Source organism: Ambystoma mexicanum, chromosome 2p, assembly GCF_040938575.1.
Source record: "Ambystoma mexicanum isolate Mex_15411 chromosome 2p, UKY_AmexF1_1, whole genome shotgun sequence".
Lineage (NCBI taxonomy): Eukaryota > Metazoa > Chordata > Amphibia > Caudata > Ambystomatidae > Ambystoma > Ambystoma mexicanum.
In genome coordinates, this window is record NC_090923.1 from 499154187 (window position 1) to 499168219 (window position 14033).

Here is a 14033-nt window from a genome sequence, read left to right on the forward strand (position 1 = left end):
TCAGAAAACGTGTCTCTTCTCCCCATAATTAGAAGGAATGCCTATCAGGGCACATACGTAGCTGAAACAATACTCAGAGAGGGAACCGATCCTCCCTATGTCCCAAGCTAGCTTCCATAAACAGAGGGATGGGAAGAACAATCTACGGCATATCGCTAAACCAATTGATAGATACATTAGATTCATGCTAAAAAACGATGATGGAGAGATCAAGAGGGAATGGTAAGGATGACATGTAAACACACCTTAGCCAACAAAGCAAACATAGGCAACGACGGATCACCGACAGGGACACGGATAGGAAGGGAACGGATGGATGTAAAATATACAGCACCAATACCAGAGCGGGGGACAATGTGTGCCCCAACCATGGATCACAAAGTTCCAAAATAGTACAGATTTAACTTGCCATCCCATCCCACTGAACAATTAGACGGACAGACTAAAATGCCAAATCCATAGGACAATCAGATACATGGAACAAGAAATACAACGACATAAAACCCACTAAACCAAAAGCTCAAATTTCCACATTCATATCTCACTCAAAAACCCACACAACCACCTCTCCGCACAGCAAACCGCATGGACTTCACCACACTGCAACAACAAACAAACAACACATAACTCCCACCAACAGCACATGAGGACGCACATCGATCCGATATGCACACCCAAGCTCAGCGCATGGTGAAAACAGGAAACCACCTTTCTCACGTTCCTACTCCTTCACCCTATTAACCCCCACCCCTCCTTCTTGTTTGCAGATCTGCCAGAGAACACCTAGGGACCAGTTCCGTTGGCGATGGCGTGCGGTACAAATACGTTTAACTTTAACATATTTGGACTTGGGAAACATGCAAATTGGTTCTAGCCTTGCAATGGAGGACCTAAATGTACAACTATGTTTTTGTCATGAAATACATGCAACCAACTACCAATAGTTCAGGATTGATACTCCAACATCCAATACAATGGCTCTACCAGATATCCAATTTTATTAGTTGATTATATAGCAATAACAATAGATTTGTATAGGGCTTCATGCTGAATGTCTCCCTTTTATATCCACTGTAATAGTAGAAATGTTCTGCAATACAGTTGAAGCAATACATTTGCATTCTGAGGCCATTACCAGGTAGTAAAAACATTCTGCCCAAGTTACGTGGGCGTGCGAGGTAAGGCCATTACGAAGGCCAAAGGACATTACCACCTGCTAGTGGACTGTAAAGGGGGCTTTATAGAAATGGAAACATATTGGAATGTTGGGTCGAAGGATTTAGATCAGCCACTAAAAAATGTCTGTCAACAATCCTACTAACAGAACATTATTAATGTATCATTATTATTATTATTATTATTATTATTATTATTATTATTGCATTATTAATGGACTTATTGAACACAAATCTACAAGAATCAGGGTGCTTCTTTAGGAGTCATAGGGGGAAGCATATAGAGAGGGAAGCCGATTGAGAGGAATCAATACAAGGGAGTGGGGAGCTAACAACTGGAGTGTGAGAGGGTGGGGAGCAGATCACCCACTCTCAGAGGAGGGAGTGTGGAAATATGTGCTAAGGAGGATTTCCATTGCCTGAAAAGGATGGTCTTGTGCTCCTTTCTGAAATGTATAAGTGAGGAGTTTGAGTCTGGTGTTGATTGGTAGGAGGTTCCAGATTCTGGAGGCATATATACGGAGAAAGCATGTCTGCTGGTTTGTTCTGCACGGTTGGATTTCAAGTCTTCACTTGTCATGGCGTCTGGTCAATCATAGTCCCCCGCGGTGCTTAGCTTCTCAGCAAGATAGCTGGGGGACTTCAGAGCAACTGCTACGTAGATAGTGCAGCAAGGAATAAATGTGATACATGCTTGCAGCAGGAGCCAGTGCAGTTCAATGAGCGTTGGGGTGCTGTTGAATTCATGGAGTACTGTGGCAGCATGTAGCACACATCCTAGGGGAACCAAGGTAGTAGCTAGATGGACTTCCAGGCAGGCATTTCCACCATCAAGGTGGGAGAGGACCAAGACTTGGACAGCAAATATGAAGTTGGTTGCTGGAATGAAATCCTTGAATTTCCAAAAAGGGAAAGTTGTCATCAAGACGGTTGTGTCTTCCTAGTATGTGAATCTTGGAGGAGAGGTGTCTGTTGATAGAACCCAAATGACTTGCTCATGATTTCAGCTGGAAAGTGAAGCACTCAAGATTCATAATGGAGAGCTATGTCTAGATGTCAAAGTGTTTGTTGCCTTCTGCATCACTCCTCCGATCCATCACGTTCTTTAATCCATTCCCACAGGTACAGAATTCTCCCACCTCTGCTAACCTCGCCCCTACTTTCACACTCCCCGTGGTAACTCACACCTCCCCACCCCCGACCTCCCACCACAGACTGATCCTTACCTGTCCCTTATCTTCTCCCTTTGACCTCAGCAGTATGGAAAAGCCACAAAGATCGTGCAAGGGTTGGCCCCCTGGCAACTCTTGCACTCTGGGACTGTTTCTGTAGCCCTACAGCCCCGTACCAGCACTTGACACCTGATGTCTGCACTTACCTTTGCACTTCCTACCAGCTGGTCGCACTTTTTATTATTTAGTGTCTTATTTATTTACTGTTATCCTATATACTGCACTGGCCCTCCTCCTTTCCCCCCGCACTTCTCTCCTTCCTCCCTCCCCTGCAAGTGCGCGATTTCAATGTCACCTGGCCTAGTAAGATCATTGTCTCTGTCTTCCCTCTGTTCACCCTCCCTTGCCTTGTTGCGTACAAATGCCATAACATATCATATCATAAGGACTTCATGCATCCACTCAGAGACTTCCTTGTTCTATACAACATCCCATCCTCCAGTACGCATATATCATGCACCTCTTCCTGAAAATCCCTCAACATCTCCTCCATCAGAGACATACACATGGGCAAAGCATGCCTCACATCATTTTAAATATTATTTAATTAGTATTATTATTATTATTATTATTATTATTATTATTATTATTATTATTATTATTATTATTATTATTATTATTAATAATATCATTATTGAGCATGGACCTAGATTCGGGAAGCAATGGAGCATTTTAATACTCATAGAAAGATACAAGGAAAGATGTAGAGCTACACTCGAGAGGGGGGTAACAATGGGGGAGAGGGAGGTCGGGCAATTGTGGAGCTGCGCATCTTCAAATGCATTGTTTCAAGGTCTCCCTCGGTTTCTGGATTAGTGTTGCATTCAAAATCAACATAAATAAGCCGATTCATGGAATTAATGTATGCTGAAATTTTCAGCGCAAGCGTGCGAAAGCGTGCGAATCGCAGTGCCAGTGCGAAAATCGCAGCGAAACCCGCGCACTGCGATTCATGGAAGTCTGTGCGTGAGGAAATTCCAGGATGTGCGCCAAAATTCTGCGTGGTGCATGCTGGCGCACATGTCTCCAAACAGCGTGAGCTAAGCGCACAGCGAAATCGCACATAGCGCGGCGCACACAACAAAAGTAGGAGGAAAAGGGGGCGTGACACACGGAATGGGGAACAACTCGTGAAAATGTGGGCATCACGGGGGAAGTACAGGAGGCAAGTGCACGGAACGCCCACACGCTCGCCTACAACACGTATTCATGGAATCGAATAAGGCAAACCAGCGCATGGGCAAAGACGCGCATAGGCCTAAACACGTCCGTCACACGAAGGCAGGCGGTAGCGTCCCTGCGCATGAAGAAAATGTGCGCTAACAAAAATCACGTACACACAGCTATGATGAATGTCCCACACTGTGTCCCTCTAGGAAAAATGACGTGCAAAGGGGTACGCGACAAACATGGACACCCGCTCTGTGAAAAATAGCGTGTGTGTGTATTTCGGGGGTGCACGGGAAGTTTCACACGTGATAGGCCTTGGGCGAGTGGGGTACGTGTATAACTGGGGTTCGCGTGGAGTTTCATAAGCGATTTGATCCTGGTAGGTGTATGTCTGGGGTGCGTGGAAAGTTTCACACGCGAAAGGGCCTGTGCGAGTGTGGTACGTGTATTTCTGGGGTACGCTTGGAGTTACACACGCGATAGGCCCTGTGCGAGTGGGGTACATGTATTCCTGGGGTTCGGGGAAGTCTCACATGCGATTTCAGCAGGGTACGTGTATTTCCGGGGTGCCGGGAGTTCTACACGTGAATTGGCAGTGTGGGTCCCCCCAGGTATTCCCTCTACACCCTCCACGGCCCCTGCAGGCAGCCCACACCAGAGGGGACTACCCTGCACCCCTGGTCATGTCCCGCAGGCAGCCCATCCACCATGGGCATGCCCCCCAGCCAAGCCACATGTCAACTTGCACTACTGATCACCAAGCATGACCCTCTGCACTCCCACCCCCCAGCAGTGCAGGGCACCTGCCAGCAGGCCCCCGCACATGTCTCCCAGCACCCCCACCCCCCAGCAGTCAGGGCCACCTGCCAGCAGTCCCCCACTCATGTCCCACTCATGTCCCCCTGCATCCCCACCCCCCAGCAGTCAGGGGCACCTGCCAGCAGACCCCCACTCATGTCCCACATATGTCCCCCTGCACCCCCACCCCCCAGCAGTCAGGGACACCTGCCAGCAGGCCCACACACATGTCCCCCAGCATCCCCACCACCCAGCAGTCAGGGGCACCTGCCAGCAGGCCCCCACACATGTCCCACACATGTCCCCCTGCACCCCCATCCCCCAGCAGTCAGGGGCACCTGCCAGCAGGCCCCCACACATGTCCCCCTCCACCCCCACCCCCCAGCAGTCAAGGGCACCTGCCATCAGGCCCCCACTCATGTCCCACACATGTCCCCCTGCACCCCCACCCCCCAGCAGTCAGGGGCACCTGCCGGCAGGCCCCCACACATGTCCCACTCATGTCCCCCAGCATCCCCACCCCCCAGCAGTCAGGGGCACCTGCCAGCAGGCCCCCAATCATGTCCCACACATGTCCCCCTGCACCCCCACCCCAAGGCAGTCAGGGGAACCGGCCAGCAGGCCCCCACTCATGTCCCACACATGTCCCCCTGCACCCCTACCCCCCAGCAGTGCAGGGACCTGCCAGCAGGCCCCCACTCATGTCCCCCAGCGCCCCCACCCCCAGTAGTCAGGGGCACCTGCCAGCAGGCCCCCACTCATGTCCAACACATGTCCCCCTGCACCCCCACCCTCCAGCAGTCACAGGCACCTGCCAGCAGGCCCCCACACATGTCCCCCAGCACCCCCACCCCCCAGCAGTCAGGGGCACCTGCCAGCAGGCCCCCACACATGTCCCACTCCTGTCCCCCAGCACCCCCACCCCCCAGCAGTGCAGGGCACCTGACAGCAGGCCCCACTCATGTTCCACTCATGTCCCCCAGCACCCCCACCCCCCAGCAGTTAGGGGCACCTGCCAGCAGGCCCTCACTCATGTCCCACTCATGTCCCCCAGCACCCCCACCCCCCAGCAGTCAGGGGCACCTGCCCGCAAGCCCCCACTCATGTCCCACACATGTCCCCCTGCACCCCCACCCCACAGCAGTCAGGGGCACCTGCCAGCAGGCCCCCACACATGTCCCCCAGCACCCCCACCCCCCAGCAGTCAGGGGCACCTGCCAGCAGGCCCCCACACATGTCCCACTTATGTCCCCCAGCACCCTCACCCCCAGCAGTGCAGGGCACCTGCCAGCAGGCCCCCACTCATGTCCTAACCATGTCCCCCAGCACCCCCACCCCCCAGCAGTGCAGGGCACCTGCCAGCAGGCCCCCACTCATGTCCCACTCATGTCCCCCAGCACCCCCACCCCCCAGCAGTCAGGGGCACCTGCCAGCAGGCCCCCACACATGTCCCACACATGTCCCCCTGCACCCCCACCCCCCAGCAGTCAGGGGCACCTGCCATCAGGCCCCCACACATATCCCCCTGCACCCCCACCCCCCAGCAGTGCAGGGCACCTGCCAGCAGGCCCCCACACATGTCCCCCAGCACCCCCACACAGCAGTCAGGGGCACCTGCCAGCAGGCCCCCACACATGTCCCACTCATGTCCCCCATCACCCCCACCCCTCAGCAGTCAGGGGCACCTGCCAGCAGGCCCCCACACATGTCCCACTCATGTCCCCCAGCACCCCCATCCCCCAGCAGTCAGGGGCACCTGCCAGCAGGCCCCCACTCATGTCCCACACATGTCCCCCTGCACCCCCACCCCCCAACAGTCAGGGGCACCTGCCAGCAGGCCCCCACTCATCTCCCACACATGTCCCCCTGCACCCCCACCCCCCAGCAGTGCAAGGCACCTGCCAGCAGGCCCCCACACATGTCCCCCAGCACCCCCACGCCCCAGCAGTCAGGGGCACCTGCCAGCAGGCCCCCACACATGTCCGACTCATGTCCCCCAGCACCCCCACCCCCCAGCAGTGCAGGGCACTTGCCAGCAGGCCCCCACTCATGTCCCACTCATGTCCCCCAGCACCCCCACCCCCCAGCAGTCAGCGGCACCTGCCAGCAGGCCCCCACACATGTCATCACACTCCAGACCCATGTCCCTCATGGCCACTCAAATCCCTTCCAGTCCAAACACCCCACATTGAATTCCCAAAGTCATGATAGAAAATACATAACCAGCATGGCCATGAATCAATGTCCCTCAGACCTACGAAATGGTGACACATGACTGTGAAAAGATCAACATTGTGACATGCACAAAACAAATGAGATAAGACCACATCAGTAAAGTATATAATAAATGTGTATTCAATAATTAACCAAATGAATAAAAAAAATCACACAATAATGAAAAAAATGAAGAAAAAGCTGCATGTCCAAACTATTCCAAAAAAATGTGTGAAACCAGAATCCAAATCAATTCAAAAGCAAATGGGTCCAACCAAATCCAAAGTGTAAAAATAAGACACATCCATTGATCCATGGTAAAAAAGAAACTTAAATGAAGTGAAATCCAGTGTAGAACTATATACAAAGTACAAATCCAGGGTCCATGAGCCCAACCATTGAAAGGAAACCTACAAAAACCCTACCTAATGAACAACTATATACAAAAAGGTGGGGCACTGTCCAAGCGCCCCAAATGAAATGAAAACCAAAAGGAAACCTAACACTAATTAACTATATACAATGGCAGCGGGCTAGTCCGACGGCTGACTTCCTGATTTCCCAGGCCACGGCATCATCGAACTCCTGCTTGATGTCCCAGAGGCGGTCCTCTTCTAAGGCCCCGAGGGTTCGCAGGGATGATGACATCCGGACCAGAGCCCTTTGCATGGAGTTCTCCACCCTGACCATCGTGAGCCGTGCCTCTTCCGCATGCTGCTGCTCCGCATCTATAGCATGGCCTAACTGCTGCCACACGGAAGACACTTCCCGTCCTGGGTCCTCCTGCCCTCCGGCCGATGCCTGCCCCTCCGATGTCGAAGGCCCCGAGCCATCATGGCTCCCACCTTGTTGCTGCTGCTGCTGTGCCTGTGCCCGTGCCCTGGCTCCTGCTGCCTGCACATCCTCCCTGGCTGGGGTGCAGTTGTTGAGGTGGCCACCCCTGCTGGAAATCCGACTCCCGACTGTGGCAGGGTTGTGTCCTTCACCAGCCTGGCCGCACGGTCAGAGGCAGCTCCACAGGGTACCCAGGTGATACATGGGTGGGAAGATGGCATGGAGGACGACTGGCGCATAGGGGGTTCAGGTGAGGAGGGGGTCGAAGCAAGGTTCAGCAAACGGAGGAATGCGGCCTGGGTGACCTGTCCCAGTAGGCTGACGTGGTCAATGAGCCATTCGAGATGACGTGCAGTTTCCCCATGAAAAGACTGCAGGTCACCTTGCATGTCCCGTTGACACAAAGCCATCGCCCAGGACAGGCTCAACCCAGTCCCGGATAGCCACGTCCGCAGGGAGAAGAAGGCCAGTTCTCATAAGCGGATCCCCTCCCTGAAAACGGGTCTGGACGTAGGCATCACTGCTGGTGCGGGATGATGCAGTCACAGGATCAGGGACAGGATTGCACACAGGCACCTCCGCGGCGGCCTGTGCTGCCTCCTGTCCCTGCACTGCACCACTGGCACCAGTGGAATCCCCACCTCCAGTCCCCATCTCTGTCCCTTGCGCGGCCTCCTCCTCCACCAAACCCCCCACCAACCTGGATGATTCCGTGCCATCTTCCTTCGTCGGACCCTGTGTGGTCTCAGCTGCCCCTTCTGCTGCCGAGGTGTCCAACTCCGACCTCCGCCTCTTGGACCTACCCTCAGCAGCTGCGGCCTGGGACGCGGCACCGGACTCCTCACTCCCTGACGAGATCACAACCTGGGAGGGGAGCCGGGCCTTGCATCTCCGGCTGGTGGTGTGATCCCCGCTGCTGTGCTCCACAGCACCCTCTCCGCCCTCTTCATCAGTTGACGCTGCAGACAGGGAGAGATAGGTGACAGGCATCAGGACACTGTACAATGGACTGATACACACATGCCAGTTGCACATGATTGGCAGTGTCAAACTTCAGACATTGCATCACAATCCCCAACACACATGGCATGTCAACTCACACACCTGAGCAAGCCATATGGCAACAGCCAGCACCAGCCATACACATACAACAGCATGAGCAGCCAAAGGTGAGCCAGACATCACATGAAACGCAGGGAGTGCACTAGACATGCACACACGCCACCACACTTACATGCATGTGTACACCTCCACCAACTGTCGCAGTGATGAGATCGGCATCCATGTCACATCTGGCAATCAGTCTTCTACATATCAGTGTCCCAAGCATCCATGTCGCATCACTGTTGCACCCTTGTGAAATACACACACATGCATATGTACTCGGTGCAGAAAAATGCAGCTAGAACCGACATCCATGTGTGACACTACAACCATGCCAACTTACATACACAGTCATTCAAGCATGTGTGCTGACACATCTGCATTTGGCATGCAAGCTTACACACACATGCACCATCCATGTGTCTCACACATGAGAGGACTCGCATGTGTTAGCCTCACGGCCCTGTACATACACATCCATACATGGCCCTACAAAACCACATATGCAACCTGTACACTACTGGCACACCACCACACGCACAGCTTACAATCAGTATGCATGTACACTTACCACTCGACTCCAGACGGGTCTGCCTCTCAAGGACCTGGATGTGGAGCGCTGGGGATATGGTTTCCAGGACCCTCATTTGATGTTCCGACAGGTGGCCCCGGCGCCCCTTAGTATCTGCTGCCTTCAAGAGGCGCTGGGCCTTGTTGAGGGTCCTGGACCTGAAGTCCTCCCACTCGCTCTCCACGAAAAGCATCTACAAGAAAATGGCATCCTACACGTATCTTTTAAACCGGCCCACACGTACACTTCACTTACGCGTGTACGCGCCCTTTCATCCAATTACACGCGATGTCACTCTGACGTGCAGTTTTTCCACGTGTGCTCTGTCATCACGTGCTATGAGGGAAAGGCCTTTGCGTGTAATGTAACTTACGCGCTTACTCACTAAGGGCCTTTGGTCCAATGGAATCGTGTGCGTGTGCTGACACACTTACGCACTAAGGGCTTTTCCTCGAATTACACGCTGACGTGCAATTTCTTCACGTGGCAAATCACTCCGTATCAAGCTGTCCACGTGAAAACACACGGAAGACCATGCTCCTGCCCTGAAGGCCATTTTCCTGCCCCCAAGAGCCCCGAGCACCCTCCCACCTGCCATCTGCTGCTTCCTGCCTGCCTGCTGCCCACGTGCCCTGCTATTTGCTGCCTGCACATCAGCCATCTGCAGGGGTGCAGTTGCTGTGACCACCCCTGCTGGAACTGAAGACTCCCTACTGGGATACCATCGCTCCACAGCCCAGCCCCAGGACCCAGTTGTCCACCCATGCCTGCCTCTGGGATGGCCATGTCGGGCACACCACCATCTGAGACCACTGGCAACCCCCGGCCAGAGAGGCACAGGGCCACCAGCTTCACTGCCACCGAAGTTGGTGTCTTGGTGGAGCAAGTCCTGGGGCAGTATGATGCCTTCTTCGGAAGTTTGCGCGCCGACAAGGAAGGACGGACCAGGATCTGGACGGACATCGTGACTGCCATCAACGCGGAGGGGGTGGCAGTCCGAAGATTCCCTCAACAAGGCCCGGCGCCTCATGGAGGGGGGCCGGGGCAGCATGAGTACCATCCAGATGAGGGCCCTGGAACGCGTAGGCCCATCGCTCCACACCCAGATCCTTCGGAGGCAGACCCGTCTGGATTTGAGCGGTAAGTGGCCAAGCATTGCTGTGTGAGACAGGGCATGTTGCAGGGTGCTGGTTGTCTGATACTTGCCTGTATGTGTGACATAGGCCATGTACATATGTGTGTGTGCAGGGACATCATGGTCATGCATGTGAGACCAGTAATGTGTGAACCACATGGTTGGTGCATGTGTTACAATGCAACATGCAGAGCAGCATGGGGAATGCACACATGAATGCATGCCTGTCTCTGTTATTGGACATGGATGGGGTGTGAGAGATGGGTGCTGCTGTCATGGACATGTATGGTGTCCATGTCTGTGTGTCTGACTTGCGTGTCTGTGACTTGGAAATGCCATGGATGCATGACACATGTCTGTCACAATGTTCAGATTCACTGATGCAGCCTACTCATGATATGATATGATATGATATGGTATTTGTAACGCGCCTATACACAAGTGTTTCAAGGCGCGACGAGGCAGGGAGGGAGGGAAACAAGGGGAAAACAGACAAACGATCCTACTAGGCCAGGTGTCATTCAGATCGCGCAAGTGCAGAGGTAAGGGGAAAAGGAGGAAGTGCAGGGGGGAGGAGGTGGGGGGGAAGTGCAGTACAAGGTAAGTAGCGTAAAAAAAATAAATAAAATAAAATAATAATAAATAATAAATAGAAAGGGCCAGCTGGTGGCAAGTGCGAGGTAAGTGCAGAGCAAGTGCTGGGAAAGGGGCTGTAGGGATAGAGTGACAGTCCCACAGTGCAGGGGGAGCCGGGGAGGCAGTGCAGGTGGAGAGTGGCTGGGCCCTGGACCGAGGTTGCTGAGAGTGGCCCAGATGCAGGTTGTATCCACTGTGTCTGCGGAGTACGAGGCCAGATGGATGAAACTAGGGTGAAGTGTGTGCATGTGATAGGCATGAACCATGATGCATGTGAGTTTCAAACCAGCATTGTATGTTTCAAGAGTCCCTTGGATATGTAGGGTAATGTTCATAGCATGCACCATGCCTGTTACTGCATGTGTTTTGCCTGCACTGACCCATGTGTTGTAGAGGGACATGATGGAAGTGATGTTTGACAGTGCCACTCATCTGCTATTGCTTCCTGTCTAGGGGACCATTGTACAGTACCCTGATGCTTGTGTTCTATATCTCCCTCTATGTTAGGGAGAATTCTGTTTAGGCTGAATTTCCTAACCTAGTGAGTCCCCCAGCAGCTTTGCTGGATTTCTGGAGTTTGTTTTTTTCCATCCTGCCAAGAGTGAGACTCTTTTTCTCCCACTCTTGGACATGAATGTGCTTAATTCCTTTGAATGTCAATGTGTTCTATGGGCTATGGGGTCTTTTACTCCATAGGGTCTCATATGTTTTTCTATGTGTGTCACACCGCACCCTCCGTGCCGTAACACTGGGGCGTCCTAGAGGATCCCCACCATAGACTCCATACCCTGGGACTGACTACTGTCTCCCAGGGCATGTAAAGTCACCATTGGCTTTACTAGACCTAAATTTACTAACAGAACTAGTACAAACCACCCTATTGTGGACGTACTAGTAGGGGTAATTCGATTACCCCTCGGTCTGTTATTCGAGGGGGCACTGTCCCGTCCCCCCTCGTCTAGTTTTGGCTGGTGGCAGTGGAAACTACTTGTTATATTCGACCCCGAATATAACTCTATGGGATTCTTCCCATTGTTGGAGCTTAATACTTTTTCTCGTTAATCTCTAACATACCACCGGTTTATTTATCTTAAATACATCTATCGGTTGGTATTTTCTGCCAGAACTCAGTTTTCAAAATGGCGTCTGTGTTCGTCTCTGTGACTCCTAAACCAAAGGTTGAGCCCTTTGTTCCACTTTTGGCGGGCTTCTGCACAGAGGCCCTCCAAAGTGGTGCCATTCTGTCTGGGTACCACAGGGGTTGTGGGAGGGGGTTTAGGCACCCTGGACTGAGTTGCCTTGCCAACTCAAGTCGCACTCTGGTGTGATTGGCCAAAGTGGTGAGCCACCCCGCTCACCACTTAGCGTGTTTTGATTGACAGCTAGGCAGAATGAATGGGGGTTTTCTGCATAAAAGCAGGGCTTTTGGGGCTGGATCTTCAAAAGTCGCCACAGGACCTAAGAATCCGATGAGGGTAAAGCTGAGCCGACCTGCAACGACGACACCGCCGGTGGAGCCCTGCTGAACCGACTCACCACTTCCCAACGACAGAGGAGATCTCCCGGCTGGAGAGTCTTCTTCCCCTGACTGGTGGGAACAACCAGTCCCCTTTGCTTTTTCTTCGCTTCTAGGGCGTAGTGGTTGAATTGCCCGTGCTGAGCACCCCGGCAACTGGATAGCCACTAACCCGTACCACGACCAAAAGGTGGTGCCTTGTGACGGAGCACTCCGCGGCTGGTCTCTTCCCTAGTGGTGCAACGATCTTCAACTTTCCTTCGACGACGAGAGCATCTCTTCTCTTGGCAAAGCCCCGACTTGCATCCACCACCAGGAACAACTGCCCCCTACCGTGTCTGCCTGGCTTCCCTTGTGACGGTTAGCGTGAGGTGTCTTAATCCTCGCCTCTCCATTGGGTTGCCTCCAAGCCTTCTTAGCTTTCTGTTCTGAACTGGTCCAATCTTTCTGTGACAATTTGCGACAAAGACTCGAAGTGCATTTCCACTGTGATACTTTTTGGGACATATCGCCTTGCCCCTCTCCGAGTGGGCCTGGCCTCTGAACTTTTCGATCTACAGTAGTCCCTGCCTTACTTGCCTTGCATTTGTTCGTAAAAGTGATTTCATACCCTGCCTTTTCTCTCCCGTCCTAACGAATACTAGAGAGCCATCTATGTTAAAGCATTCGCCTCTGTCTGCAAATAAGTGGTGCCGTTGAACCTAGACTTGTCGAACTATTGTTAGGGGGATTGATTTACTTATAGTAATTGTGATTGAAGTTGTTTGCCGTATTAGTGCCAGAGTGTTTTCCATAGATGTGTTGTTATAAATAAATCACTATATAGCTTTACACCCAAGCTCTGTTCCGTGTTTGCTTGTTCTACTGTGTAAATTGCCCTATTTTGTATACTCCACATACTGCCTAACTCTTCTTGAGAGAAGTCTGACTGCTCAGCCACAGCTACCAAGTGAATCTGTGTGGTACAGACTGCTACCAAGTGGGTTTACTGCCAAACACCTGTAGTCCTAAATCTTTTGCAGTGGTCCCAGAGGGAACTGCACAGGTTTCCGCCTAACACTCTACAAGTGATGAAGAGGGCGGAGACGGCGCTGTGGAGCAAAGCGGCGGGGATGCCCCCACCGGCCGGCGATGCAAGGCCCAGTCACCCTCCCAGAATTTACCATTGTCTGGGAGGGAGGGGACTGGTGCTGCGTCTGCCACTACGGCTGCAGCGGAAGGGGTGGGTGAGCCCCCACAGGGGCTTGCAACGGCGGAAGACGGTGTGGAGCCATCCAGGTTTGTGGTTTCTACAGAGGAGAAGGAGGCCGCCACTGAGCCGCACATGGGGCCTGGTGGGGGTGGTACCACTGGTGCAAGTGGTGCAGTCCAGGTCCAGGGGCAGGAGGAAGCACAGGTCACCGCGGAGGGGCCTGTGCATGTCGCTGCCCCTGACCATGTGACTGCACCACCATGCACCAGCAGGGATGGCCCATTCCAGGCCCGTCCGCAGGTAGGGGGGATGTCCATGTCATCTGACACTCCTCTACCTGCGGACGAGGGGACCCCTGGCCATATGGAAAAGGTCCTGATTGGTGTCGAGTTGCGCACCGTGATGACGTGCGTGCTTCCCGGGGGGAGCACGCACGTCATCACGAAGAGCAGCGCG